The sequence below is a fragment of the Ziziphus jujuba genome, chromosome 2, assembly GCF_031755915.1.
Source record: "Ziziphus jujuba cultivar Dongzao chromosome 2, ASM3175591v1".
Classification (NCBI taxonomy): domain Eukaryota; kingdom Viridiplantae; phylum Streptophyta; class Magnoliopsida; order Rosales; family Rhamnaceae; genus Ziziphus; species Ziziphus jujuba.
This window is the reverse complement of record NC_083380.1, coordinates 19,828,969-19,849,816: the sequence shown is the minus strand read 5'-3', so window position 1 is coordinate 19,849,816 and position 20,848 is coordinate 19,828,969. Positions and strand designations below refer to the sequence as shown.

The following is a 20,848-nucleotide window of genomic DNA, read 5'->3' as shown; positions in this document are numbered from 1 at the left end:
TTTCCTCTCTTTCCCCGCGCCTTTTACCCTCGGAGTTTCCCTTTTCTCCCGGCTCGACTGAGGCAACTCACTTGGTGGGCCGATGCATCGATGGCACTGCCCGGATCGCGCCGAACGCATGCGGACCTACTGATCTGCTTCTTTTCCTTATATCCATTCCTTAGCATCACCATGTGGGTTGCGATCATTCCAGCACTAATGCACCGAATCCCATCAGAACTCCGAAGTTAAGCGTCCTTGGGCGAGAGCAGTACTAGGATGGGTGACCTCCTGGGAAGTCCTCGTGTTGCGGGCTTTTTTTTTTTTTTTTTCCTTTCTTTCCCTACGCCTTTCACCCTCATAGTTTTCCTTTCCTCCCGGCCCGACCGAGGGAACTCGCTCGGTGGGCCGGCGCATCGATGCCGCTAGCCGGATCGTACCGACCGCATGCAGACATGATGCGCTGCTTCTTTTCCTTATATCCATTCTTTAGCATCGCCATGTCGGGTGCGATCATACCAGCACTAATGCACCGGATCCCATCAGAACTCCGAAGGTAAGCGTGCGTGGACGAGTGTAGTACGAGGATTGGTGACCTTCTGGGAAGTCCTCATGTTACACCCTTTTTTTTTTTCCCTCTCTTTCCCCACGCCTTTCACCCTCGGAGTTTCCCATTTCTCCCGGCCTAACCGAGGCAACTCGCTCGGTGGGCCGATGCATCGATGCCGCTGCTCGGATCGCGCCGAACGCATGCGGTCCTACTGCGCTGCTTCTTTTCCTTATATCCGTTCTTTAGCATCACCATGCCGGGTGCGACCATACCAGCACTAATACACTGGATCCCATCAGAACTCCGAAATTGAGCGTGCTTGGGCGAGAGTAGTACTAGGACGGGTGACCTCCTGGGAAGTCCTCGTGTTGCACCCCTTTTTTTTTTTCCTCTCTTTCCCCGCGCCTTTTACCCTCAGAGTTTCCCTTTTCTCCCGGCTCGACTAAGGCAACTCCCTTGGTGGGCCGATGCATCGATGGCACTGCCCGGATCGCGCCTAACGCATGCGGACCTACTGATCTGCTTCTTTTCCTTATATCCAATCCATAGCATCACCATGTGGGTTGCGATCATACCAGCACTAATGCACCGAATCCCATCAGAACTTCGAAGTTAAGCGTCACTGGGCGAGAGCAGTACTAGGATGGGTGACCTCCTGGGAAGTCCTCGTGTTGCGGCCTTTTTTTTTTTTTTCCTCTCTTTCCCCACGCCTTTCACCCTCGTAGTTTCCCTTTCCTCCCGGCCCGACCGAGGGAACTCGCTCGATGGGCTGGTGCATCGATGCCGCTGCCCGGATCACGCCGAACGCATGAGGCCCTACGGCGCTGCTTCTTTTCCTTATATCCATTCCTTAGCGTCACCATGTGCGGTGTGATCATACCAGCACTAATGCACCGAATCCCATCAGAACTCCGAAGTTAAGCGTGCTTGGGCAAGATTAGTACTCGGACAGGTGACCTCCTGGCAAGTCCTCGTGTGGCACCTTTTTTTTTTTTTTTTTCGCTCCTTCCCCGCGCCTTTCACCCTCGGAGTTTCCCTTTTCTCCCGGCCCGACCGAGGGAACTCGTTCGGTGGGCCGGTGCATCGATGCTGCTGCCCGTATCGCACCTAACGCATGCGGACCTGCTGTGCGGCTTCACCATGTCGGGTGCGATCATACCAGCACTAATGCACCGGATCCTATTAGAACTCCAAAGTTAAACGTGTTTGGGCGAGAGCAATACTAGGATGGGTGACCTGTTGGGAAGTCCTCATGTTGCACCCTTTTTTCTTTTTTTTTCCTCTCTTTCGTCGCGCCTTTCCTCCTCGGAGTTTCCCTTTTCTCCCGGCCCGACCGAGGGAACTCGTTCGGTGGGCCGGCGCATCGATGCCGCTGCCCGGATCGCGCCGAACGCATGCGGACCTGCTGTGCTGCTTCTTTTCCTTATATCCATTCTTTAGCATCACCATGTCAGGTGCGATCATACCAGCACTAATGCAGAGCAGTATTAGGATGGGTGACCTCTTGGGAAGTCCTCATGCTGCACCCCTTTTTTTTTTTTTTTTCCTCTCTTTCCCCGTGCCTTTCACCCTCGGAGTTTCCCTTTTTCTCCCGGCCCGACCGAGGCAACGCGCTCGGTGGGCCGATGCATCGATGAGGCTGCCCGGATCACACGGAAGGCATGCTTACCTGCTGCGCTGCTGCTTTTCCTTATATCCATTCTTTAGCATCACCATGTCGGGTGCGATCATACCAGCACTAATGCACCGGATCCCATCGGAACTCCGAAGTTTAGCGTGCTTGGGCGAGAGTTGTACCAGGATGGGTGACCTCTTGGGAAGTCCACGTGTTGCCCCCTTTTTTTTTTTTTTCTTTTTTCCTCTCTTTCCCCGCGCCTTTCCTCCTCGGAGTTTCCCTTTTCTCCCGGCCCGACCGAGGGAACTCGCTCGGTGGGCCGGCGCATCGACGCTGCTGCCCGGATCGAACCGAACGCATGCGGACCTGCTGCAATGCTTCTTTTCCTTATATCCATTCTTTAGCATCACCATGTCGGGTGCAATCATACCAGCACTAATGCAGAGCAGTACTAGGATGGGTGACCTCTTGAGAAGTCCTCATGCTGCACCCCTTTTGTTTTTTTCCTCTCTTTCCCCGCGCCTTTGACCCTCGGAGTTTCCCTTTTCTCCCGGCCCGACCGAGGCAACTCGCTCGGTGGGCCGATGGATCGATGCCGCTGCCCGGATCGCGCCGAACGCATGCGGACCTGCTGCGCTGCTTCTTTTCCTTATATCCATTCTTTAGCATCACCATTTCGGGTGCGATCATACCAGCACTAATGCAGCGGATCCGATCAGAACTCTGAAGTTAAGAGTGCTTGGGCGAGAGTAGTACTAGGATGGGTGAGCTACAGGGAAATCCTCATGTTGCACCCCTCTTTTTTTTTTTTTCCTCTCTTTCCTCACGCCTTTCACCCTCGGAGTTTCCCTTTTCTCCCGGCCCGACCGAGAGAACTCGCTCGGTGGGCCAGTGCATCGATGCCGCTGCCTGGATCGCACCGAACGCATGCGGACCTGCTGCGCTGCTTCTTTTCCTTATATCCATTCTTTAGCATCACCATGTCGGGTGCTATCATACCAGCACTAATGCAGAGCAGTACTAGGATGGGTGACCTCTTGGGAAGTCCTCATGCTGCACCCCCTTTTTTTTTCATTTATTTCCCCGCGCCTTTCACCCTCGGGGTTTCCCTTTTCTCCGGGCCCGACTGAGGCAACTCGCTCGGTGGGCTGATGTATCGATGCCGCTGCCCGGATCGCACCGAACGCATGCAGACCTGCTGCGCTGCTTCTTTTCCTTATATCAATTCTTTAGCATCACCATGTCCGGTGCGATACCGGTACTAGCGCACAGGATCCCATCAGAACTCTGAAGTTAAGCGTGCTTGGACGAGAGTAGTAGTAGGATGGGTGACCTACTGGGAAGTCCTCATGTTGCACCCCTCTTTTTTTTTTTTTTTCTTTTCCTCTCTTTTCTCGCGCCTTTCACCCTCGGAGTTTCCCTTTTCTCCCGGCCCGACCGAGGGAACTCGCTCGGTGGGCCGATGCACCGATGCCGCTGCCCTGATCGCACCGAACGCATGCGGACCTGCTGCGCTGCTTCTTTTCCTTATATCCATTCTTTAGCATCACCATGTTGGGTGCGATAATACCGGTACTAGTGCACCGGATCCCATCAGAACTTTGAAGTTAAGCGTGCTTGGGCGAGAGTAGTAGTAGGATGGGTGACCTACTGGGAAGTCCTCATGTGCACCCCTCTTTTTTTTTTTTTTTTTTTTTTTTTACTCTCTTTCCCCGCGCCTTTCACCCTCGGGGTTTCCTTTTTCTCCCGGCCCGACCTAGGCAACTCGCTCGATGGGCCGATGCATCGATGCCGCTGCTCGGATAGCGCCGAACGCATGCGGACCTGCTGCGCTGCTTCTTTTACTTATATCCGTTCTTTAGCATCACCATGTCGGGTGCGACCATACCAACACTAATGCACTGGATCCCATCAGAACTCTGAGGTTAAGCGTGCTTGGGCGAGAGTAGTACTAGGACCGGTGACCTCCTGGGAAGTCCTCGTGTTGCACTCCTTTTTTTTTTTTTCCTCTCTTTCCCCGCGCCTTTTACCCTCGGAGTTTCCCTTTTCTCCCGGCCCGACCGAGGGAACTCGCTCCGTGGGCCGGTGCAACGATGCCGCTGCCCGGATCGCGCCGAACGCATGCGGACCTGCTGCGCTTCTTCTTTTCCTTATATCCATTCTTTAGCATCACCATGTCGGGTGCGATCATGCCAGCACTAATGCACCGGATCCCATCAGAACTCCGAAGTTAAGCCTGGTTGGGCGAGAGTAGTACTAGGATGGGTGACCTCCTGGGAAGTCCTCGTGTTGCACCCCTTTTTTTTTTCCTCTCTTTCCCCGCGCCTTTCACCCTCGGAGTTTCCCTTTTGTCCCGGCCCGACCGAGGGAACTCGCTCGGTGGGCCGGTGCATCGATGCCGCTACCCTGATCACGCCGAACGCGTGCGGACCTGCTGCGCTGCTTCTTTTCCTTATATCCATTCTTTAGCATCACCATGTCGGGTGCGATCATACCAGCACTAATGCACCGGATCCCATCAGAATTCCGAAGTTAAGCTCGCTTGGGCGAGAGTAGTACTAGGATGGGTGACCTCCTGGGAAGTCCTCGTGTTGCACCTTTTTTTTTTTTCCTCTCTTTCCCCGTGCCTTTCACCCTCGGGCTTTCCCTTTTCCCCCGGCCCGACCGAGGGAACTCGCTTGGTGGACCGGTGCATCGATGCCGCAGACCGGATCGCGCCGAACGCATGCGGACCTGCTGCGCTGCTTCTTTTCCTTATATCCATTCTTTAGCATCACCGTGTCGGGTGTGATCATACCAGCATTAATGCACCGGATCCCATCAGAACTCCGAAGTTAAGCGTGCTTGGGCGAGAGTAGTACTAGGATCGGTGACCTCCTGGGAAGTCCTCGTGTTGCACCCTTTTTGTTTTTCCTCTCTTTCCCCGCGCCTTTCACCCTCGGACTTTCCCTTTTCTCCCGGCCCGACCGAGGGAACTCGCTCGGTGGGCCGGTGCATCGATGCCGCAGCCCGGATCGCGCCGAACGCATGCGGACCTGCTGCGCTACTTCTTTTCCTTATATCCATTCTTTAGCATCACCATGTTGGGTGCGATCATACCAGCACTAATGCACCGGATCCCATCAGAACTCTGAAGTTAAGCGTGCTTGGGCGAGAGTAGTACTAGGATGGGTGACCTCCTCGGAAGTCCTCGTGTTGCACCCCCTTTTTTTTTTTTTCCTCTCTTTCCCCGTGACTTTCACCCTCGGAGTTTCCCTTTTCTCCCCTCCCGACCGAGGGAACTCGCTCGGTGGGCCGGTGCATCGATGCCGCTGCCCGGATCGCGCCGAACCCATGCGAACCTACTACCCTGCTTCTTTTCCTTATATCCATTCTTTAGCATCCCCATTTGGGCGCGATCATACCAGCACTAATGCATCGGATTCCATCGGAACTTCGAAGTTAAACGTTCTTGGGCGAGAGTTGTGGTAGGATGATTGACCTCCTGGGAAGTCCTCGTGTTCCGCCCTTTTTTTTTTCTCTCTTTCCCCGCGCATTTCACCCTCAGAGTTTCCCTTTTCTCCCTTCCCGACCGAGGGAACTCGCTTGGTGGGCCGGTGCATCGATGCCGCTGCCAGGATCGCGCCGAACCCATGCGAACCTACAACGCTGCTTCTTTTCCTTATATCCATTCTTTAGCATCCCCATTTGGGCGCGATCATAACTCACTAATGCATCGGATTCCATCAGAACTTCGAAGTTAAACGTTCTTGGGCGAGAGTTGTGGTAGGATGATTGACCTCCTGGGAAGTCCTCGTGTTCCGCCCTTTTTTTTTTTTTTCCTGTCTTTCCGGTCGCCTTTCCCCTCGGAGTTTCCCTTTTCTCCCGGCTCGACCGAGGGAACTCGCTCAGTGGGCCGGTGTATCGATGTCGCTGCCCGGATCGCGCCGAACGCATGCGGACCTGCTGCGCCGCTTCTATTCCTTATATCCATTCGTTAGCATCACCAAGTCAGGTGCGATCATACCAGCACTAAAGCACGGGATCCCATCAGAACTCCGAAGTTAAGCCTGCTTGGGCGAGTGTAGTACTAGGATGGGTGACCTCCTGGGTTGTCCTCGTGTTACACCCTTTTTTTTTCTCTCTTTCCCCGCGCCTTTCACCCTCGGAGTTTCCCTTTTCTCCCGGCCCGACCGAGGGAATTCGCCTGGTGGGCCGGTGCATCGATGCCGCTGCCCGGATCGCGCCGAACCCATGCGAACCTACTACCCTGCTTCTTTTCCTTATATCCATTCTTTAGCATCCCCATTTGGGCGCGATCATACCAGCACTAATGCATCGGATTCCATCAGAACTTCGAAGTTAAATGTTCTTGGGCGAGAGTTGTGGTAGGATGATTGACCTCCTGGGAAGTCCTCGTGTTCCGCCCTTTTTTTTTTTTTTCCTGTCTTTCCGGTCGCCTTTCACCCTCGGAGTTTCCCTTTTCTCCCGGCTCGACCGAGGGAACTCGCTCGGTGGGCCGGTGTATCGATGCCGCTGCGCGGATCGCGCCAAACGCATGCGGACCTGCTGCGCCGCTTCTTTTCCTTATATCCATTCTTTAGCATCACCAAGTCAGGTGCGATCATACCAGCACTAAAGCACGGGATCCCATCAGAAATCCGAAGTTAAGCCTGCTTGGGCGAGAGTAGTACTAGGATGGGTGACCTCCTTGGAAGTCCTCGTGTTGCACCCCTTTTCTCCCCGCCCGACCGAGGGAACTCGCTCGGTGGGCCGGTGCATCCATGCCGCTGCCCGGATCGCGCCGAACGCATGCGGACCTGCTGCGCTGCTTCTTTTCCTTATATCCATTCTTTAGCATCACCATGTCGGGTGCGATCATACCAGAACTAATGCACCGGATCCCATCAGAACTCCGAGGTTAAGCGTGCTTGGGAGAGAGTAGTACTAGGATGGGTGACCTCCTGGGAATTCCTCGTGTTGCACCATTTTTTTTTTCTCTCTTTCCCCGCGCCTTTCACCCTCGGAGTTTCCCTTTTCTCCCGGCCCGACCGAGGGAATTCGCCTGGTGGGCCGGTGCATCGATGCCGCTGCCCGGATCGTGCCGAACGCATGCGGACCTGCTGCGCTGCTTCTTTTCCTTATATCCATTCTATAGCATCACCATGTCGGGTGCGATCATACCAGCACTAATGCACCGGATCCCATCAGAACTCCGTAGTTAAGCGTGCTTGGGAGAGAGTAGTACTAGGATAGGTGACCTCCTGGGAATTCCTCGTGTTGCACCTTTTTTTTTTTCCTCTCTATCCCCGCGCCTTTCACCCTCGGAGTTTCCCTTTTCTCCCGGCCCGACCGAGGGAACTCGCTCGGTGGGCCGGTGCAATGATGCCGCCGCCCGGATCGCACCGAACGCATGCGGACCTGCTGCGCCGCTTCTTTTCCTTATATCCATTCTTTAGCATCACCAAGTCAGGTGCGATCATACCAGCACTAAAGCACGGGATCCCATCAGAACTCCGAAGTTAAGCGTGCTTGGGAGAGAGTAGTACTAGGATAGGTGACCTCCTGGGAAGTCCTCGTGTTGCACCATTTTTTTTTCCTCTCTATCCCCGCGCTTTTCACCCTCGGAGTTTCCCTTTTCTCCCCGCCCGACCGAGGGAACTCGCTCGGTGGGCCGGTGCATCCATGCCGCTGCCCGGATCGCGCCGAACGCATGCGGACCTGCTGCGCTGCTTCTTTTCCTTATATCCATTCTTTAGCATCACCATGACGGGTGCGATCATACCAGAACTAATGCACCGGATCCCATCAGAACTCCGAAGTTAAGCCTGCTTGGGCGAGTGTAGTACTAGGATGGGTGACCTCCTCGGAAGTCCTCGTGTTGCACCCCCTTTTTTTTTTTTCCTCTCTTTCCCCGTGACTTTCACCCTCGGAGTTTCCCTTTTCTCCCCTCCCGACCGAGGGAACTCGCTCGGTGGGCCGGTGCATCGATGCCGCTGCCCGGATCGCGCCGAACCCATGCGAAACTACTACCCAGCTTCTTTTCCTTATATCCATTCTTTAGCATCCCCATTTGGGCGTGATCATACCAGCACTAATGCATCGGATTCCATCAGAACTTCGAAGTTAAACGTTCTTGGGTGAGAGTTATGGTAGGATGATTGACCTCCTGGGAAGTCCTCGTGTTCCGCCCTTTTTTTTTTTTCCTGTCTTTCCGTTCGCCTTTCACCCTCGGAGTTTCCCTTTTCTCCCGGCTCGACCGGGGGAACTCGCTCGGTGGGCCGGTGTATCGATGCCGCTGCCCGGATCGCGCCGAACGCATGCGGACCTGCTGCACTGCTTCTTTTCCTTATATCCATTCTTTAGCATCACCATGTCAGGTGCGATCATACCAGCACTAATGCACCGGATCCATTCAGAACTCCGAAGTTAAGCGTGCTTGGGCGAGAGTAGTACTAGGATGGGTGACCTCCTGGGGAGTCCTCGTGTTACACCCTTTTTCTTTTTCTCTCTTTCCCCGCGCCTTTCACCCTCGGAGTTTCCCTTTTCTCCCGGCCCGACCGAGGGTACTCGCTTGGTGGGCCGGTGCATCGATGCCGCTGCCCGGATCGTGCCGAACGCATGCGGACCTGCTGCGCTGCTTCTTTTACTTATATACATTCTTTAGCATCACCATGTCGGGTGCGATCATACCAGCACTAATGCACCGGATCCCATCAGAACTCCGTAGTTAAGCCTGCTTGGGCGAGAGTAGTACTAGGATGGGTGACCTCCTGGGAAGTCCTCGTGTTGCACCCCTTTTTCTTTTTCCTCTCTTTCCCCGCGCCTTTCACCCTCGAAGTTTCCCTTTTCTCCCGGCCCGACAGAGGGAACTCGCTCGGTGGACCGGTGCATCGATGCCGCCGCCCGGATCACGCCGAACCCATGTGGACCTGTTGCGCTGCGTCTTTTCCTTATATCCATTCTTTAGCATCACCATGTTGGGTGCGATCATACCAGCACTAACGCACCGGATCCCATCAGAACTCCGAAGTTAAGCGTGCTTGGGCGAGAGTAGTACTAGGATGGGTGACCTCCTGGGAAGTTAAGCCTGCTTGGGCAAGAGTAGTACTTGGATGGGTGACCTTCTGGGAAGTCCTCGTGTTGCAGCCCCTTTTTATTATTTTTTTTCCTCTCTTTCCCCTTGCCTTTCACCCTCAGAGTTTCCCTTTTCTCCCTTCCCGACCGAGGGAACTCGCTTGGTGGGCCGGTGCATCGATGCTGCTGCCAGGATCGCGCCGAACCCATGCGAATCTACAACGCTGCTTCTTTTCCTTATATCCATTCTTTAGCATCCCCATTTGGGCGCGATCATAACAGCACTAATGCATTGGATTCCATCAGAACTTCGAAGTTAAACGTCCTTGGGCGAGAGTTGTGGTAGGATGATTGACCTCCTGCGAAGTCCTCGTGTTCCGCCCTTTTTTTTTTTTCCTGTCTTTCCGGTCGCCTTTCACCCTCGGAGTTTCCCTTTTCTCCCGGCTCGACCGAGGGAACTCGCTGAACGCATGCGGACCTGCTGCGCCGCTTCTTTTCCTTATATCCATTCTTTAGCATCACCATGTCGGGTGCGATCATACCAGCACTAATGCACCGGATCCCATCAGAACTTCGAAGTTAAGAGTGCTTGGGCGAGAGTAGTGTAACACGAGGACTTCCCACAAGGTCACCCATCCTAGTACTACTCTCGCCCAAGCACGCTTAGCTTCGGAGTTCTGATGGGATCCGGTGCATTAGTGCTGGTATGATCGCACCCGACATGGTGATGCTAAAGAATGGATATAAGGAAAAGAAGCGGCGCAGCAGCTCCGCATAAGTTAGGCGCGATCCGGGCAGCGGCATTGATGCACCGGCCCACCGAGCGAGTTCCCTCGGTCGGGCCGAGAGAAAAGGGAAACTCCGAGGGTGAAAGGCGCGGGGAAAGAGAGGAAAAAAAAAAGGTGTGCAACACGAGGACTTCCCAGGAGGTCGCCCATCCTAGTACTACTCTCGGCGAAGCACGCTTAACTTCGAAGTTCTGATGGGATCCGGTGCATTAGTGCTGGTATGATCACACCCGACATGGTGATGCTAAAGAATGGATATAAGGAAAAGAAGCAGCGCAGCAGGTCCGCATGCGTTCGGTACGATCCGGGCAGCGACATCGATGCACCGGCCGAACGAGCAAGTTCCCTCGGTCGGGCCGGGAGAAAAGGGAAACTCCGAGGGTGAAAGGCGCGGGGAAAGAGAGGAAAAAAAAAAGGGGTGCAACACGAGGACTTCCCAGGAGGTCACCTATCCTAGTATTACTCTCGCCCAAGCACGCTTAACTTCGGAGTTCTGATGGGATCCGGTGCATTAGTTCTGGTATGATCGCACCCGACATGGTGATGCTAAAGAATGGATATAAGGAAAAGAAGCAGCGCAGCAGGTCCGCATGCGTTCGGCGCGATCCGGGCGGCGGCATCGATGCACCGGCCCACCGAGCGAGTTCCCTTGGTCGGGCCGAGAGAAAAGGGAAACTCCGTGGGTGAAAGGCGCGGGGAAAGAGAGGAAAAAAAAAAGGTGTGCAACACGAGGACTTCCCAGGAGGTCACCCATCCTAGAACTACTCTCGGCGAAGCACGCTTAACTTCGAAGTTCTGATGGGATCCGGTGCATTAGTGCTGGTATGATCACACCCGACATGGTGATGCTAAAGAATGGATATAAGGAAAAGAAGCAGCGCAGCAGGTCCGCATGCGTTCGGTACGATCCGGGCAGCGGCATCGATGCACCGGCCCAACGAGCAAGTTCCCTCGGTCGGGCCGGGAGAAAAGGGAAACTCCGAGGGTGAAAGGCACGGGGAAAGAGAGGATAAAAAAAACTGGTGCAACACGAGAACTTCCCAGGAGGTCACCCATCCTAGTACTACTCTCGCCCAAGCACTCTTAACTTCGAAGTTCTGATGGGATCCGGTGCATTAGTGCTGGTATGATCGCACCCGACATGGTGATGCTCAAGAATGGATATAAGGAAAAGAAGCAGCGCAGCAGCTCCGCATGCGTTCGGCGCGATCCGGGCAGCGGCATCGATGTACCGGCCCACCGAGCGAGTTCCCTCGGCCGGGCCGGGAGAAAAGGGAAACTCCGAGGGTGAAAGGCGCGATGAAAGAGAGGAAAAAAAAAAAGGGTGCAACAGGAGGACTTCCCAGGAGGTCACCTATCCTAGTACTACTCTCGCCGAAGCACGCTTAACTTCAAGTTCTGATGGAATCCTCGTGTTGCACCCCTTTTTTTTTTTCCTCTCTTTCCCCGCGCCTTTCACCCTCGGAGTTTCCCTTTTCTCCCGGCCCGGCCGAGGGAACTCGCTCGGTGGGCCGGTACATCGATGCCGCTGCCCGGATCGCGCCGAACGCATGCGGACCTGCTGCGCTGCTTCTTTTCCTTATATCCATTCTTTAGCATCACCATGTCGGGTGCGATCATACCAGCACTAATGCACCGGATCCCATCAGAACTTCGAAGTTAAGAGTGCTTGGGCGAGAGTAGTACTAGGATGGGTGACCTCCTGGGAAGTCCTCGTGTTGCACCCCTTTTTTTTTTTCCTCTCTTTCCCCGCGCCTTTCACCCTCGGAGTTTCCCTTTTCTCCCGGCCCGACAGAGGGAACTCGCTCGGTGGGCCGGTGCATCGATGTCGCCGCCCGGATCACGCCGAACGCATGTGGACCTGTTGCGCTGCGTCTTTTCCTTATATCCATTCTTTAGCATCACCATGTTGTGTGCGATCATACCAGCACTAATGCACCGGATCCCATCAGAACTCCGAAGTTAAGCGTGCTTGGGCGAGAGTAGTACTAGGATGGGTGACCTCCTTTGAAGTCCTCGTGTTGCACCCCCTTTTTTTTTTTCCTCTCTTTCCCCGCGCCTTTCACCCTCGGAGTTTCCCTTTTCTCCCGGCCCGACCGAGGGAACTTGCTCGGTGGGCTGGTGCATCGATGCCGCTGCCCGGATCACGCCGAACGCATGCGGACCTGCTGCGCTGCTTCTTTTACTTATATCCATTCTTTAGTATCACCATGTCGGGTGTGATCATGCCAGCACTAATGCACCGGATCCCATCAGAACTTCGAAGTTAAGCCTGCTTGGGCAAGAGTAGTACTAAGATGGGTGACCTTCTGGGAAGTCCTCGTGTTGCAGCCCCTTTTTATTATTTTTTTTCCTCTCTTTCCCCGTGCCTTTCACCCTCAGAGTTTCCCTTTTCTCCCTTCCCGACCGAGGGAACTCGCTTGGTGGGCCGGTGCATCGATGCCGCTGCCAGGATCGCACCGAACCCATGCGAACCTACAACGCTGCTTCTTTTCCTTATATCCATTCTTTAGCATCCCCATTTGGGCGCGATCATAACAGCACTAATGCATTGGATTCCATCAGAACTTCGAAGTTAAACGTCCTTGGGCGAGAGTTGTGGTAGGATGATTGACCTCCTGCGAAGTCCTCGTGTTCCGCCCTTTTTTTTTTTTTCCTGTCTTTCCGGTCGCCTTTCACCCTCGGAGTTTCCCTTTTCTCCCGGCTCGACCGAGGGAACTCGCTGAACGCATGCGGACCTGCTGCGCCGCTTCTTTTCCTTATATCCATTCTTTAGCATCACCATGTCAGGTGCGATCATACCAGCACTAAAGCACGGGATCCCATCAGAACTCCGAAGTTAAGCCTGCTTGGGCGAGAGTAGTACTAGGATGGGTGAGCTCCTTGGAAGTCCTCATGTTGCACCCCTTTTTTTTTTTTTTCCTCTATTTCCCCGCGCCTTTCACCCTCGGAGTTTCCCTTTTCTCCCCGCCCGACCGAGGGAACTCGCTCGGTGGGCCGGTGCATCCATGCCGCTGCCCGGATCGCGCCGAACGCATGCGGACCTGCTGCGCTGCTTCTTTTCCTTATATCCATTCTTTAGCATCACCATGTCGGGTGTGATCATACGAGCACCAATGCTCCGGATCCCATCAGAACTTCGAAGTTAAGCATGCTTCGGCGAGAGTAGTACTAGGATGGGTGACCTCCTGGGAAGTTCTCGTGTTTCACCCCTTTTTTTTTTCCTCTCTTTCCCCGCGCCTTTCACCCTCGGAGTTTCCCTTTACTCCCGGCCCGACCGAGGGAACTCGCTCGGTGGGGCGGTGCATCGATGCCGCAGCCCAGATCGCGCCGAACGCATGCAGACCTACTGCGCTGCTTCTTTTCCTTATATCCATTCTTTAGCATCACCATGTCGGGTGCGATCATACCAGCACTAATGCACCGGATCCCATCAGAACTCCGAAGTTAAGCCTGCTTGGGCGAGAGTACTACTAGGATGGGTGACCTCCTGGGAAGTCCTCGTGTTGCACCAGTTTTTTTTATCCTCTCTTTCCCCGTGCCTTTCACCCTCGGAGTTTCCCTTTTCTCCCGGCCCGACCGAGGGAACTCGCTCGGTGGGCCGGTGCATCGATGCCGCTGCCCGGATCACGCCGAACGCATGCAGACCTACTGCGCTGCTTCTTTTCCTTATATCCATTCTTTAGCATCACCATGTCGGGTGCGATCATACCAGCACTAATGCACCGGATCCCATCAGAACTCCGAAGTTAAGCCTGCTTGGGCGAGAGTACTACTAGGATGGGTGACCTCCTGGGAATTCCTCGTGTTGCACCCCTTTTTTTTTTCCTCTCTTTCCCCGCGCCTTTCACCCTCGGAGTTTCCCTTTTCTCCCGGCCCGACCGAGGGAACTCGCTCGGTGGGCCGGTGCATCGATGCCGCTGCCCGGATCACGCCGAACGCATGCGGACCTGCTGCGCCGCTTCTTTTCCTTATATCCAGTCTTTAGCATCACCATGTCGGGTGCGATCATACCAGCACTAATGCACCGGATCCCATCAGAACTTCGAAGTTAAGCGTGCTTGGGCGAGAGTAGTACTAGGATAGGTGACCTCCTGGGAAGTCCTCCTCTTGCACCCTTTTTTTTTTCCTCTCTTTCATCGCGCCTTTCACCCTCGGAGTTTCCCTTTTCTCCCGGCCCGGCCGAGGGAACTCGCTCGGTGGGCCGGTACATCGATGCCGCTGCCCGGATCGCGCCGAACGCATGCGGAGCTGCTGCGCTGCTTCTTTTCCTTATATCCATTCTTTAGCATCACCATGTCGGGTGCGATCATACCATCACCAATGCACCGGATCCCATCAGAACTTCGAAGTTAAGAGTGCTTGGGCGAGAGTAGTACTAGGATGGGTGACCACCTGGCAACTCGCTCGGTGGGCCTGTGCATCAATGCTGCTGCTCGGATCGCGCCGAACGCATGCAGACCTACTGCGCTGCTTCTTTTCCTTATATCCATTCTTTAGCATCACCATGTCGGGTGCGATCATACCAGCACTAATGCACCGGATCCCATCAGAACTCCGAAGTTAAGCCTGCTTGGGCGAGAGTACTACTAGGATGGGTGACCTCCTGGGAATTCCTCGTGTTGCACCCCTTTTTTTTTTCCTCTCTTTCCCCGCGCCTTTCACCCTCGGAGTTTCCCTTTTCTCCCGGCCCGACCGAGGGAACTCGCTCGGTGGGCCGGTGCATCGATGCCGCTGCCCGGATCACGCCGAACGCATGCGGACCTGCTGCGCCGCTTCTTTTCCTTATATCCAGTCTTTAGCATCACCATGTCGGGTGCGATCATACCAGCACTAATGCACCGGATCCCATCAGAACTTCGAAGTTAAGCGTGCTTGGGCGAGAGTAGTACTAGGATAGGTGACCTCCTGGGAAGTCCTCCTGTTGCACCCTTTTTTTTTTCCTCTCTTTCATCGCGCCTTTCACCCTCGGAGTTTCCCTTTTCTCCCGGCCCGGCCGAGGGAACTCGCTCGGTGGGCCGGTACATCGATGCCGCTGCCCGGATCGCGCCGAACGCATGCGGAGCTGCTGCGCTGCTTCTTTTCCTTATATCCATTCTTTAGCATCACCATGTCGGGTGCGATCATACCATCACCAATGCACCGGATCCCATCAGAACTTCGAAGTTAAGAGTGCTTGGGCGAGAGTAGTACTAGGATGGGTGACCACCTGGGAACTCGCTCGGTGGGCCTGTGCATCAATGCTGCTGCCCGGATCGCGCCGAACGCATGCAGACCTACTGCGCTGCTTCTTTTCCTTATATCCATTCTTTAGCATCACCATGTCGGGTGCGATCATACCAGCACTAATGCACCGGATCCCATCAGAACTCCGAAGTTAAGCCTGCTTGGGCGAGAGTAGTACTAGGATGGGTGAACTCCTTGGAAGTCCTCGTGTTTCACCCCTTTTTTTTTTTTCCTCTATTTCCCCGCGCCTTTCACCCTCGGAGTTTCCCTTTTCTCCCCGCCCGACCGAGGGAACTCGCTCGGTGGGCCGGTGCATCCATGCCGCTGCCCGGATCGCGCCGAACGCATGCGGACCTGCTGCGCTGCTTCTTTTCCTTATATCCATTCTTTAGCATCACCATGTCGGGTGCGATCATACCAGAACTAATGCACCGGATGCCATCAGAACTCCGAGGTTAAGCGTGCTTGGGAGAGAGTAGTACTAGGATAGGTGACCTCCTGGGAATTCCTCGTGTTGCACCATTTTTTTTTTCCTCTCTATCCCCGCGCTTTTCACCCTCGGAGTTTCCCTTTTCTCCCGGCCCGACCGAGGGAACTCGCTCGGTGGGCCGGTGCAATGATGCCGCTTCCCGGATCGCACCGAACGCATGCGGACCTGCTGCGCCGCTTCTTTTCCTTATATCCATTCTTTAGCATCACCAAGTCAGGTGCGATCATACCAGCACTAAAGCACGGGATCCCATCAGAACTCCGAGGTTAAGCGTGCTTGGGAGAGAGTAGTACTAGGATAGGTGACCTCCTGGGAAGTCCTCGTGTTGCACCATTTTTTTTTTCCTCTCTATCCCCGCGCTTTTCACCCTCGGAGTTTCCCTTTTCTCCCCGCCCGACCGATGGAACTCGCTCGGTGGGCCGGTGCATCCATGCCGCTGCCCGGATCGCGCCGAACGCATGCGGACCTGCTGCGCTGCTTCTTTTCCTTATATCCATTCTTTAGCATCACCATGACGGGTGCGATCATACCAGAACTAATGCACCGGATCCCATCAGAACTCCGAAGTTAAGCCTGCTTGGGCGAGTGTAGTACTAGGATGGGTGACCTCCTCGGAAGTCCTCGTGTTGCACCCCCTTTTTTTTTTTTCCTCTCTTTCCCCGTGACTTTCACCCTCGGAGTTTCCCTTTTCTCCCCTCCCGACCGAGGGAACTCGCTCGGTGGGCCGGTGCATCGATGCCGCTGCCCGGATCGCGCCGAACCCATGCGAAACTACTACCCTGCTTCTTTTCCTTATATCCATTCTTTAGCATCCCCATTTGGGCGCAATCATACCAGCACTAATGCATCGGATTCCATCAGAACTTCGAAGTTAAACGTTCTTGGGTGAGAGTTGTGGTAGGATGATTGACCTCCTGGGAAGTCCTCGTGTCCCGCCCTTTTTTTTTTTTTCCTGTCTTTCCGTTCGCCTTTCACCCTCGGAGTTTCCCTTTTCTCCCGGCTCGACCGGGGGAACTCGCTCGGTGGGCCGGTGTATCGATGCCGCTGCCCGGATCGCGCCGAACGCATGCGGACCTGCTGCACTGCTTCTTTTCCTTATATCCATTCTTTAGCATCACCATGTCGGGTGCGATCATACCAGCACTAATGCACCGGATCCATTTAGAACTCCGAAGTTAAGCGTGCTTGGGCGAGAGTAGTACTAGGATGGGTGACCTCCTGGGGAGTCCTCGTGTTACACCCTTTTTCTTTTTCTCTCTTTCCCCGCGCCTTTCACCCTCGGAGTTTCCCTTTTCTCCCGGCCCGACCGAGGGTACTCGCTTGGTGGGCCGGTGCATCGATGCCGCTGCCCGGATCGTGCCGAACGCTTGCGGACCTGCTGCGCTGCTTCTTTTCCTTATATACATTCTTTAGCATCACCATGTCGGGTGCGATCATACCTGCACTAATGCACCGGATCCCATCAGAACTCCGTAGTTAAGCCTGCTTGGGCGAGAGTAGTACTAGGATGGGTGACCTCCTAGGAAGTCCTCGTGTTGCACCCCTTTTTTTTTTCCTCTCTTTCCCCGCGCCTTTCACCCTCGGAGTTTCCCTTTTCTCCCGGCCCGACAGAGGGAACTCGCTCGGTGGGCCGGTGCATCGATGCCGCCGCCCGGATCACGCCGAACGCATGTGGACCTGTTGCGCTGCGTCTTTTCCTTATATCCATTCTTTAGCATCACCATGTTGGGTGCGATCATACCAGCACTAACGCACCGGATCCCATCAGAACTCCGAAGCTAAGCGTGCTTGGGCGAGAGTAGTACTAGGATGGGTGACCTCCTGGGAAGTCCTCGTGTTTCACCCCCTTTTTTTTTTCCCTCTCTTTCCCCGCGCCTTTCACCCTCGGAGTTTCCCTTTTCTCCCGGCCCGACCGAGGGAACTTGCTCGGTGGGCTGGTGCATCGATGCCGCTGCCCGGATCACGCCGAACGCATGCGGACCTGCTGCGCTGCTTCTTTTCCTTATATACATTCTTTAGCATCACCATGTCGGTTGTGATCATGCCAGCACTAATGCACCGGATCCCATCAGAACTTCGAAGTTAAGCGTGCTTGGGCGAGAGTAGTACTAGGATGGGTGACCTCCTGGGAAGTTAAGCCTGCTTGGGCAAGAGTAGTACTTGGATGGGTGACCATCTGGGAAGTCCTCGTGTTGCAGCCCCTTTTTATTATTTTTTTTCCTCTCTTTCCCCTTGCCTTTCACCCTCAGAGTTTCCCTTTTCTCCCTTCCCGACCGAGGGAACTCGCTTGGTGGGCCGGTGCATCGATGCCGCTGCCAGGATCGCGCCGAACCCATGCGAACCTACAACGCTGCTTCTTTTCCTTATATCCATTCTTTAGCATCCCCATTTGGGCGCGATCATAACAGCACTAATGCATTGGATTCCATCAGAACTTCGAAGTTAAACGTCCTTGGGCGAGAGTTGTGGTAGGATGATTGACCTCCTGCGAAGTCCTCGTGTTCCGCCCTTTTTTTTTTTTCCTGTCTTTCCGGTCGCCTTTCACCCTCGGAGTTTCCCTTTTCTCCCGGCTCGACCGAGGGAACTCGCTGAACGCATGCGGACCTGCTGCGCCGCTTCTTTTCCTTATATCCATTCTTTAGCATCACCATGTCGGGTGCGATCATACCAGCACTAATGCACCGGATCCCATCAGAACTTCGAAGTTAAGAGTGCTTGGGCGAGAGTAGTACTAGGATGGGTGACCACCTGGGAACTCGCTCGGTGGGCCTGTGCATCAATGCTGCTGCCCGGATCGCGCCGAACGCATGCAGACCTACTGCGCTGCTTCTTTTCCTTATATCCATTCTTTAGCATCACCATGTCGGGTGCGATCATACCAGCACTAATGCACCGGATCCCATCAGAACTCCGAAGTTAAGCCTGCTTGGGCGAGAGTACTACTAGGATGGGTGACCTCCTGGGAAGTCCTCGTGTTGCACCCCTTTTTTTTTTTTCCTCTCTTTCCCCGTGCCTTTCACCCTCGGAGTTTCCCTTTTCTCCCGGCCCGACCGAGGGAACTCGCTCGGTGGGCCGGCGCATCGATGCCGCCGCCCAGATCGCGCCGCACGCATGCGGACCTACTGCGCTGCTTCTTTTCCTTATATCCATTATTTAGCATCACCATGTCGGGTGCGATCATGCCAGAACTAATGCACCGGATCCTATCAGAACTCCGAAGTGAAGCGTGCTTGGGCGAGAGTAGTACAAGGATGGGTGACCACCTGGGAAGTCCTCGAGTTGCACCCCTTTTTTTTTTTTCCTCTCTTTCCCCGCGCCTTTCACCCTCGGAGTTTCCCTTTTCTCCCGGCTCGACTGAGGCAACTCACTTGGTGGGCCGATGCATCGATGGCACTGCCCGGATCGCGCCGAACGCATGCGGACCTACTGCGCTGCTTCTTTTCCTTATATCCATTATTTAGCATCACCATGTCGGGTGCGATCATGCAAGAACTAATGCACCGGATCCCATCAGAACTCCGAAGTGAAGCGTGCTTGGGCGAGAGTAGTACAAGGATGGGTGACCTCCTGGGAAGTCCTCGGGTTGCACCCCTTTTTTTTTTCCTCTCTTTCCCCGCGCCTTTCACCCTCGGAGTTTCCCTTTTCTCCCGGCCCGACCGAGGGAACTCGCTCGGTGGGCCGGTGCATCGATGCCGCCGCCCGGATCGCGCCGCACGCATGCGGACCTACTGCGCTACTTCTTTTCCTTATATCCATTATTTAGCATCACCATGTCGGGTGCGATCATGCAAGAACTAATGCACCGGATCCCATCAAAACTCCGAAGTGAAGCGTGCTTGGGCGTGAGTAGTACAAGGATGGGTGAACTCCTGGGAAGTCCTCGGGTTGCACCCCTTTTTTTTTTCCTCTCTTTCCCCGCGCCTTTCACCCTCGGAGTTTCCCTTTTCTCCCGGCCCGACCGAGGGTACTCGCTCGGTGGGCCGGTGCATCGATGCCACCGCCCAGATCGCGCCGAACGCATGCGGACCTGCTGCGCCGCTTCTTTTCCTTATATCCAGTCTTTAGCATCACCATGTCGGGTGCGATCATACCAGCACTAATGCACCGGATCCCATCAGAACTTCGAAGTTAAGCGTGCTTGGGCGAGAGTAGTACTAGGATAGGTGACCTCCTGGGAAGTCCTCCTGTTGCACCCTTTTTTTTTTCCTCTCTTTCATCGCGCCTTTCACCCTCGGAGTTTCCCTTTTCTCCCGGCCCGACCGAGGGAACTCGCTCGGTGGGCCGGTGCATCGATGCCGCTGCCCGGATCACGCCGAACGCATGCGGACCTGCTGCGCCGCTTCTTTTCCTTATATCCATTCTTTAGCATCACCATGTCGGGTGCGATCATACCAGCACTAATGCACCGGATCCCATCAGAACTTCGAAGTTAAGAGTGCTTGGGCGAGAGTAGTATTAGGATGGGTGACCTCCTGGGAAGTCCTCGTGTTGCACCCCTTTTTTTTTTCCTCTCTTTCCCCGCGCCTTTCACCCTCTGAGTTTCCCTTTTCTCCCGGCCTGACCGAGGGAACTCGCTCGGTGGCCCGGTGCATCGATGCCGCTGCCCGGATCACGCCGAACGCATGCGGACCTGCTGCGCCGCTTCTTTTCCTTATATCCATTCTTTAGCATCACCATGTCGGGTGCGATCATACCAGCACTAATGCACCGGATCCCATCAGGCGAGAGTAGTACTAGGATAGGTGACCTCCTGGGAAGTCCTCCTGTTGCACCCTTTTTTTTTTCCTCTCTTTCATCGCGCCTTTCACCCTCGGAGTTTCCCTTTTCTCCCGGCCCGGCCGAGGGAACTCGCTCGGTGGGCCGGTACATCGATGCCGCTGCCCGGATCGCGCCGAACGCATGCGGAGCTGCTGCGCTGCTTCTTTTCCTTATATCCATTCTTTAGCATCACCATGTCGGGTGCGATCATACCAGCACTAATGCACCGGATCCCATCAGAACTCCGAAGTTAAGCCTGCTTGGGCGAGAGTACTACTAGGATGGGTGACCTCCTGGGAAGTCCTCGTGTTGCACCCCTTTTTTTTTTCCTCTCTTTCCCCGTGCCTTTCACCCTCGGAGTTTCCCTTTTCTCCCGGCCCGACCGA

General features: G+C 54.8%; 48 non-coding genes and 15 pseudogenes across 48 annotated transcripts; 58 read left to right on the top strand and 5 right to left on the bottom strand.

Moving 5' to 3' along the window:
- Window positions 1-176: 176 nt before the first annotated feature.
- LOC132802633 (5S ribosomal RNA) lies at window positions 177-295 on the top strand. Its single transcript, XR_009637760.1, has one exon. It is a non-coding gene; the product is annotated as a 5S ribosomal RNA (ribosomal RNA).
- Window positions 296-484: 189 nt separating this feature from the next.
- LOC132802705 (5S ribosomal RNA) lies at window positions 485-603 on the top strand (annotated as a pseudogene).
- A 184-nt stretch (window positions 604-787) lies between these two features.
- Window positions 788-906, top strand: LOC132802418 (5S ribosomal RNA). The gene has a single exon (XR_009637542.1). It is a non-coding gene; the product is annotated as a 5S ribosomal RNA (ribosomal RNA).
- Window positions 907-1,090: 184 nt separating this feature from the next.
- On the top strand, window positions 1,091-1,209 carry LOC132802607 (5S ribosomal RNA). Its single transcript, XR_009637734.1, has one exon. It is a non-coding gene; the product is annotated as a 5S ribosomal RNA (ribosomal RNA).
- A 186-nt stretch (window positions 1,210-1,395) lies between these two features.
- Window positions 1,396-1,514, top strand: LOC132802710 (5S ribosomal RNA; annotated as a pseudogene).
- Window positions 1,515-1,674: 160 nt separating this feature from the next.
- LOC132802697 (5S ribosomal RNA) lies at window positions 1,675-1,793 on the top strand. Its single transcript, XR_009637824.1, has one exon. It is a non-coding gene; the product is annotated as a 5S ribosomal RNA (ribosomal RNA).
- A 455-nt stretch (window positions 1,794-2,248) lies between these two features.
- Window positions 2,249-2,367, top strand: LOC132802474 (5S ribosomal RNA). The gene has a single exon (XR_009637598.1). It is a non-coding gene; the product is annotated as a 5S ribosomal RNA (ribosomal RNA).
- Window positions 2,368-2,822: 455 nt separating this feature from the next.
- On the top strand, window positions 2,823-2,941 carry LOC132802700 (5S ribosomal RNA). Its single transcript, XR_009637827.1, has one exon. It is a non-coding gene; the product is annotated as a 5S ribosomal RNA (ribosomal RNA).
- A 448-nt stretch (window positions 2,942-3,389) lies between these two features.
- Window positions 3,390-3,505, top strand: LOC132802716 (5S ribosomal RNA; annotated as a pseudogene).
- A 195-nt stretch (window positions 3,506-3,700) lies between these two features.
- Window positions 3,701-3,818, top strand: LOC132802707 (5S ribosomal RNA; annotated as a pseudogene).
- Window positions 3,819-4,018: 200 nt separating this feature from the next.
- Window positions 4,019-4,137, top strand: LOC132802668 (5S ribosomal RNA). The gene has a single exon (XR_009637795.1). It is a non-coding gene; the product is annotated as a 5S ribosomal RNA (ribosomal RNA).
- A 186-nt stretch (window positions 4,138-4,323) lies between these two features.
- On the top strand, window positions 4,324-4,442 carry LOC132802414 (5S ribosomal RNA). The gene has a single exon (XR_009637538.1). It is a non-coding gene; the product is annotated as a 5S ribosomal RNA (ribosomal RNA).
- A 183-nt stretch (window positions 4,443-4,625) lies between these two features.
- LOC132802471 (5S ribosomal RNA) lies at window positions 4,626-4,744 on the top strand. The gene has a single exon (XR_009637595.1). It is a non-coding gene; the product is annotated as a 5S ribosomal RNA (ribosomal RNA).
- A 183-nt stretch (window positions 4,745-4,927) lies between these two features.
- Window positions 4,928-5,046, top strand: LOC132802181 (5S ribosomal RNA). The gene has a single exon (XR_009637305.1). It is a non-coding gene; the product is annotated as a 5S ribosomal RNA (ribosomal RNA).
- A 183-nt stretch (window positions 5,047-5,229) lies between these two features.
- On the top strand, window positions 5,230-5,348 carry LOC132801915 (5S ribosomal RNA). The gene has a single exon (XR_009637036.1). It is a non-coding gene; the product is annotated as a 5S ribosomal RNA (ribosomal RNA).
- Window positions 5,349-5,534: 186 nt separating this feature from the next.
- LOC132802720 (5S ribosomal RNA) lies at window positions 5,535-5,653 on the top strand (annotated as a pseudogene).
- A 483-nt stretch (window positions 5,654-6,136) lies between these two features.
- On the top strand, window positions 6,137-6,255 carry LOC132802687 (5S ribosomal RNA). The gene has a single exon (XR_009637814.1). It is a non-coding gene; the product is annotated as a 5S ribosomal RNA (ribosomal RNA).
- Window positions 6,256-6,434: 179 nt separating this feature from the next.
- On the top strand, window positions 6,435-6,553 carry LOC132802719 (5S ribosomal RNA; annotated as a pseudogene).
- A 186-nt stretch (window positions 6,554-6,739) lies between these two features.
- On the top strand, window positions 6,740-6,858 carry LOC132802584 (5S ribosomal RNA). Its single transcript, XR_009637711.1, has one exon. It is a non-coding gene; the product is annotated as a 5S ribosomal RNA (ribosomal RNA).
- Window positions 6,859-6,993: 135 nt separating this feature from the next.
- On the top strand, window positions 6,994-7,112 carry LOC132802594 (5S ribosomal RNA). The gene has a single exon (XR_009637721.1). It is a non-coding gene; the product is annotated as a 5S ribosomal RNA (ribosomal RNA).
- A 181-nt stretch (window positions 7,113-7,293) lies between these two features.
- Window positions 7,294-7,412, top strand: LOC132802497 (5S ribosomal RNA). The gene has a single exon (XR_009637621.1). It is a non-coding gene; the product is annotated as a 5S ribosomal RNA (ribosomal RNA).
- A 182-nt stretch (window positions 7,413-7,594) lies between these two features.
- LOC132802551 (5S ribosomal RNA) lies at window positions 7,595-7,713 on the top strand. The gene has a single exon (XR_009637678.1). It is a non-coding gene; the product is annotated as a 5S ribosomal RNA (ribosomal RNA).
- A 181-nt stretch (window positions 7,714-7,894) lies between these two features.
- LOC132802417 (5S ribosomal RNA) lies at window positions 7,895-8,013 on the top strand. Its single transcript, XR_009637541.1, has one exon. It is a non-coding gene; the product is annotated as a 5S ribosomal RNA (ribosomal RNA).
- A 185-nt stretch (window positions 8,014-8,198) lies between these two features.
- Window positions 8,199-8,317, top strand: LOC132802724 (5S ribosomal RNA; annotated as a pseudogene).
- Window positions 8,318-8,501: 184 nt separating this feature from the next.
- LOC132802615 (5S ribosomal RNA) lies at window positions 8,502-8,620 on the top strand. Its single transcript, XR_009637742.1, has one exon. It is a non-coding gene; the product is annotated as a 5S ribosomal RNA (ribosomal RNA).
- Window positions 8,621-8,802: 182 nt separating this feature from the next.
- On the top strand, window positions 8,803-8,921 carry LOC132801998 (5S ribosomal RNA). The gene has a single exon (XR_009637119.1). It is a non-coding gene; the product is annotated as a 5S ribosomal RNA (ribosomal RNA).
- A 193-nt stretch (window positions 8,922-9,114) lies between these two features.
- Window positions 9,115-9,209, top strand: LOC132802726 (5S ribosomal RNA; annotated as a pseudogene).
- Window positions 9,210-9,465: 256 nt separating this feature from the next.
- Window positions 9,466-9,584, top strand: LOC132802729 (5S ribosomal RNA; annotated as a pseudogene).
- A 215-nt stretch (window positions 9,585-9,799) lies between these two features.
- Window positions 9,800-9,918, bottom strand: LOC132802221 (5S ribosomal RNA). Its single transcript, XR_009637344.1, has one exon. It is a non-coding gene; the product is annotated as a 5S ribosomal RNA (ribosomal RNA).
- A 183-nt stretch (window positions 9,919-10,101) lies between these two features.
- Window positions 10,102-10,220, bottom strand: LOC132802623 (5S ribosomal RNA). Its single transcript, XR_009637750.1, has one exon. It is a non-coding gene; the product is annotated as a 5S ribosomal RNA (ribosomal RNA).
- Window positions 10,221-10,403: 183 nt separating this feature from the next.
- On the bottom strand, window positions 10,404-10,522 carry LOC132802291 (5S ribosomal RNA). Its single transcript, XR_009637415.1, has one exon. It is a non-coding gene; the product is annotated as a 5S ribosomal RNA (ribosomal RNA).
- Window positions 10,523-10,705: 183 nt separating this feature from the next.
- LOC132802669 (5S ribosomal RNA) lies at window positions 10,706-10,824 on the bottom strand. Its single transcript, XR_009637796.1, has one exon. It is a non-coding gene; the product is annotated as a 5S ribosomal RNA (ribosomal RNA).
- Window positions 10,825-11,007: 183 nt separating this feature from the next.
- Window positions 11,008-11,126, bottom strand: LOC132802050 (5S ribosomal RNA). The gene has a single exon (XR_009637171.1). It is a non-coding gene; the product is annotated as a 5S ribosomal RNA (ribosomal RNA).
- Window positions 11,127-11,596: 470 nt separating this feature from the next.
- Window positions 11,597-11,715, top strand: LOC132801510 (5S ribosomal RNA). The gene has a single exon (XR_009636626.1). It is a non-coding gene; the product is annotated as a 5S ribosomal RNA (ribosomal RNA).
- A 184-nt stretch (window positions 11,716-11,899) lies between these two features.
- Window positions 11,900-12,018, top strand: LOC132802018 (5S ribosomal RNA). The gene has a single exon (XR_009637139.1). It is a non-coding gene; the product is annotated as a 5S ribosomal RNA (ribosomal RNA).
- A 185-nt stretch (window positions 12,019-12,203) lies between these two features.
- Window positions 12,204-12,322, top strand: LOC132802646 (5S ribosomal RNA). Its single transcript, XR_009637773.1, has one exon. It is a non-coding gene; the product is annotated as a 5S ribosomal RNA (ribosomal RNA).
- A 190-nt stretch (window positions 12,323-12,512) lies between these two features.
- Window positions 12,513-12,631, top strand: LOC132802728 (5S ribosomal RNA; annotated as a pseudogene).
- A 145-nt stretch (window positions 12,632-12,776) lies between these two features.
- On the top strand, window positions 12,777-12,895 carry LOC132802678 (5S ribosomal RNA). Its single transcript, XR_009637805.1, has one exon. It is a non-coding gene; the product is annotated as a 5S ribosomal RNA (ribosomal RNA).
- Window positions 12,896-13,082: 187 nt separating this feature from the next.
- On the top strand, window positions 13,083-13,201 carry LOC132802559 (5S ribosomal RNA). The gene has a single exon (XR_009637686.1). It is a non-coding gene; the product is annotated as a 5S ribosomal RNA (ribosomal RNA).
- Window positions 13,202-13,384: 183 nt separating this feature from the next.
- LOC132802501 (5S ribosomal RNA) lies at window positions 13,385-13,503 on the top strand. The gene has a single exon (XR_009637625.1). It is a non-coding gene; the product is annotated as a 5S ribosomal RNA (ribosomal RNA).
- A 183-nt stretch (window positions 13,504-13,686) lies between these two features.
- On the top strand, window positions 13,687-13,805 carry LOC132802130 (5S ribosomal RNA). The gene has a single exon (XR_009637252.1). It is a non-coding gene; the product is annotated as a 5S ribosomal RNA (ribosomal RNA).
- A 183-nt stretch (window positions 13,806-13,988) lies between these two features.
- Window positions 13,989-14,107, top strand: LOC132802600 (5S ribosomal RNA). The gene has a single exon (XR_009637727.1). It is a non-coding gene; the product is annotated as a 5S ribosomal RNA (ribosomal RNA).
- Window positions 14,108-14,289: 182 nt separating this feature from the next.
- On the top strand, window positions 14,290-14,407 carry LOC132802721 (5S ribosomal RNA; annotated as a pseudogene).
- Window positions 14,408-14,500: 93 nt separating this feature from the next.
- LOC132802129 (5S ribosomal RNA) lies at window positions 14,501-14,619 on the top strand. The gene has a single exon (XR_009637251.1). It is a non-coding gene; the product is annotated as a 5S ribosomal RNA (ribosomal RNA).
- A 183-nt stretch (window positions 14,620-14,802) lies between these two features.
- LOC132802494 (5S ribosomal RNA) lies at window positions 14,803-14,921 on the top strand. Its single transcript, XR_009637618.1, has one exon. It is a non-coding gene; the product is annotated as a 5S ribosomal RNA (ribosomal RNA).
- Window positions 14,922-15,103: 182 nt separating this feature from the next.
- On the top strand, window positions 15,104-15,221 carry LOC132802713 (5S ribosomal RNA; annotated as a pseudogene).
- Window positions 15,222-15,314: 93 nt separating this feature from the next.
- On the top strand, window positions 15,315-15,433 carry LOC132802616 (5S ribosomal RNA). Its single transcript, XR_009637743.1, has one exon. It is a non-coding gene; the product is annotated as a 5S ribosomal RNA (ribosomal RNA).
- A 185-nt stretch (window positions 15,434-15,618) lies between these two features.
- LOC132802703 (5S ribosomal RNA) lies at window positions 15,619-15,737 on the top strand. Its single transcript, XR_009637830.1, has one exon. It is a non-coding gene; the product is annotated as a 5S ribosomal RNA (ribosomal RNA).
- Window positions 15,738-15,919: 182 nt separating this feature from the next.
- LOC132802624 (5S ribosomal RNA) lies at window positions 15,920-16,038 on the top strand. Its single transcript, XR_009637751.1, has one exon. It is a non-coding gene; the product is annotated as a 5S ribosomal RNA (ribosomal RNA).
- Window positions 16,039-16,220: 182 nt separating this feature from the next.
- LOC132802416 (5S ribosomal RNA) lies at window positions 16,221-16,339 on the top strand. Its single transcript, XR_009637540.1, has one exon. It is a non-coding gene; the product is annotated as a 5S ribosomal RNA (ribosomal RNA).
- A 185-nt stretch (window positions 16,340-16,524) lies between these two features.
- On the top strand, window positions 16,525-16,643 carry LOC132802725 (5S ribosomal RNA; annotated as a pseudogene).
- A 185-nt stretch (window positions 16,644-16,828) lies between these two features.
- Window positions 16,829-16,947, top strand: LOC132802570 (5S ribosomal RNA). The gene has a single exon (XR_009637697.1). It is a non-coding gene; the product is annotated as a 5S ribosomal RNA (ribosomal RNA).
- Window positions 16,948-17,129: 182 nt separating this feature from the next.
- LOC132802165 (5S ribosomal RNA) lies at window positions 17,130-17,248 on the top strand. Its single transcript, XR_009637289.1, has one exon. It is a non-coding gene; the product is annotated as a 5S ribosomal RNA (ribosomal RNA).
- A 183-nt stretch (window positions 17,249-17,431) lies between these two features.
- LOC132801982 (5S ribosomal RNA) lies at window positions 17,432-17,550 on the top strand. The gene has a single exon (XR_009637103.1). It is a non-coding gene; the product is annotated as a 5S ribosomal RNA (ribosomal RNA).
- Window positions 17,551-18,095: 545 nt separating this feature from the next.
- On the top strand, window positions 18,096-18,214 carry LOC132802727 (5S ribosomal RNA; annotated as a pseudogene).
- Window positions 18,215-18,358: 144 nt separating this feature from the next.
- Window positions 18,359-18,476, top strand: LOC132802702 (5S ribosomal RNA). Its single transcript, XR_009637829.1, has one exon. It is a non-coding gene; the product is annotated as a 5S ribosomal RNA (ribosomal RNA).
- Window positions 18,477-18,569: 93 nt separating this feature from the next.
- Window positions 18,570-18,688, top strand: LOC132802121 (5S ribosomal RNA). The gene has a single exon (XR_009637242.1). It is a non-coding gene; the product is annotated as a 5S ribosomal RNA (ribosomal RNA).
- A 185-nt stretch (window positions 18,689-18,873) lies between these two features.
- LOC132802620 (5S ribosomal RNA) lies at window positions 18,874-18,992 on the top strand. The gene has a single exon (XR_009637747.1). It is a non-coding gene; the product is annotated as a 5S ribosomal RNA (ribosomal RNA).
- A 185-nt stretch (window positions 18,993-19,177) lies between these two features.
- On the top strand, window positions 19,178-19,296 carry LOC132802641 (5S ribosomal RNA). Its single transcript, XR_009637768.1, has one exon. It is a non-coding gene; the product is annotated as a 5S ribosomal RNA (ribosomal RNA).
- Window positions 19,297-19,479: 183 nt separating this feature from the next.
- LOC132802708 (5S ribosomal RNA) lies at window positions 19,480-19,598 on the top strand (annotated as a pseudogene).
- Window positions 19,599-19,781: 183 nt separating this feature from the next.
- LOC132802493 (5S ribosomal RNA) lies at window positions 19,782-19,900 on the top strand. Its single transcript, XR_009637617.1, has one exon. It is a non-coding gene; the product is annotated as a 5S ribosomal RNA (ribosomal RNA).
- Window positions 19,901-20,082: 182 nt separating this feature from the next.
- On the top strand, window positions 20,083-20,201 carry LOC132801914 (5S ribosomal RNA). The gene has a single exon (XR_009637035.1). It is a non-coding gene; the product is annotated as a 5S ribosomal RNA (ribosomal RNA).
- A 460-nt stretch (window positions 20,202-20,661) lies between these two features.
- Window positions 20,662-20,780, top strand: LOC132802119 (5S ribosomal RNA). Its single transcript, XR_009637240.1, has one exon. It is a non-coding gene; the product is annotated as a 5S ribosomal RNA (ribosomal RNA).
- Window positions 20,781-20,848: the final 68 nt, after the last annotated feature.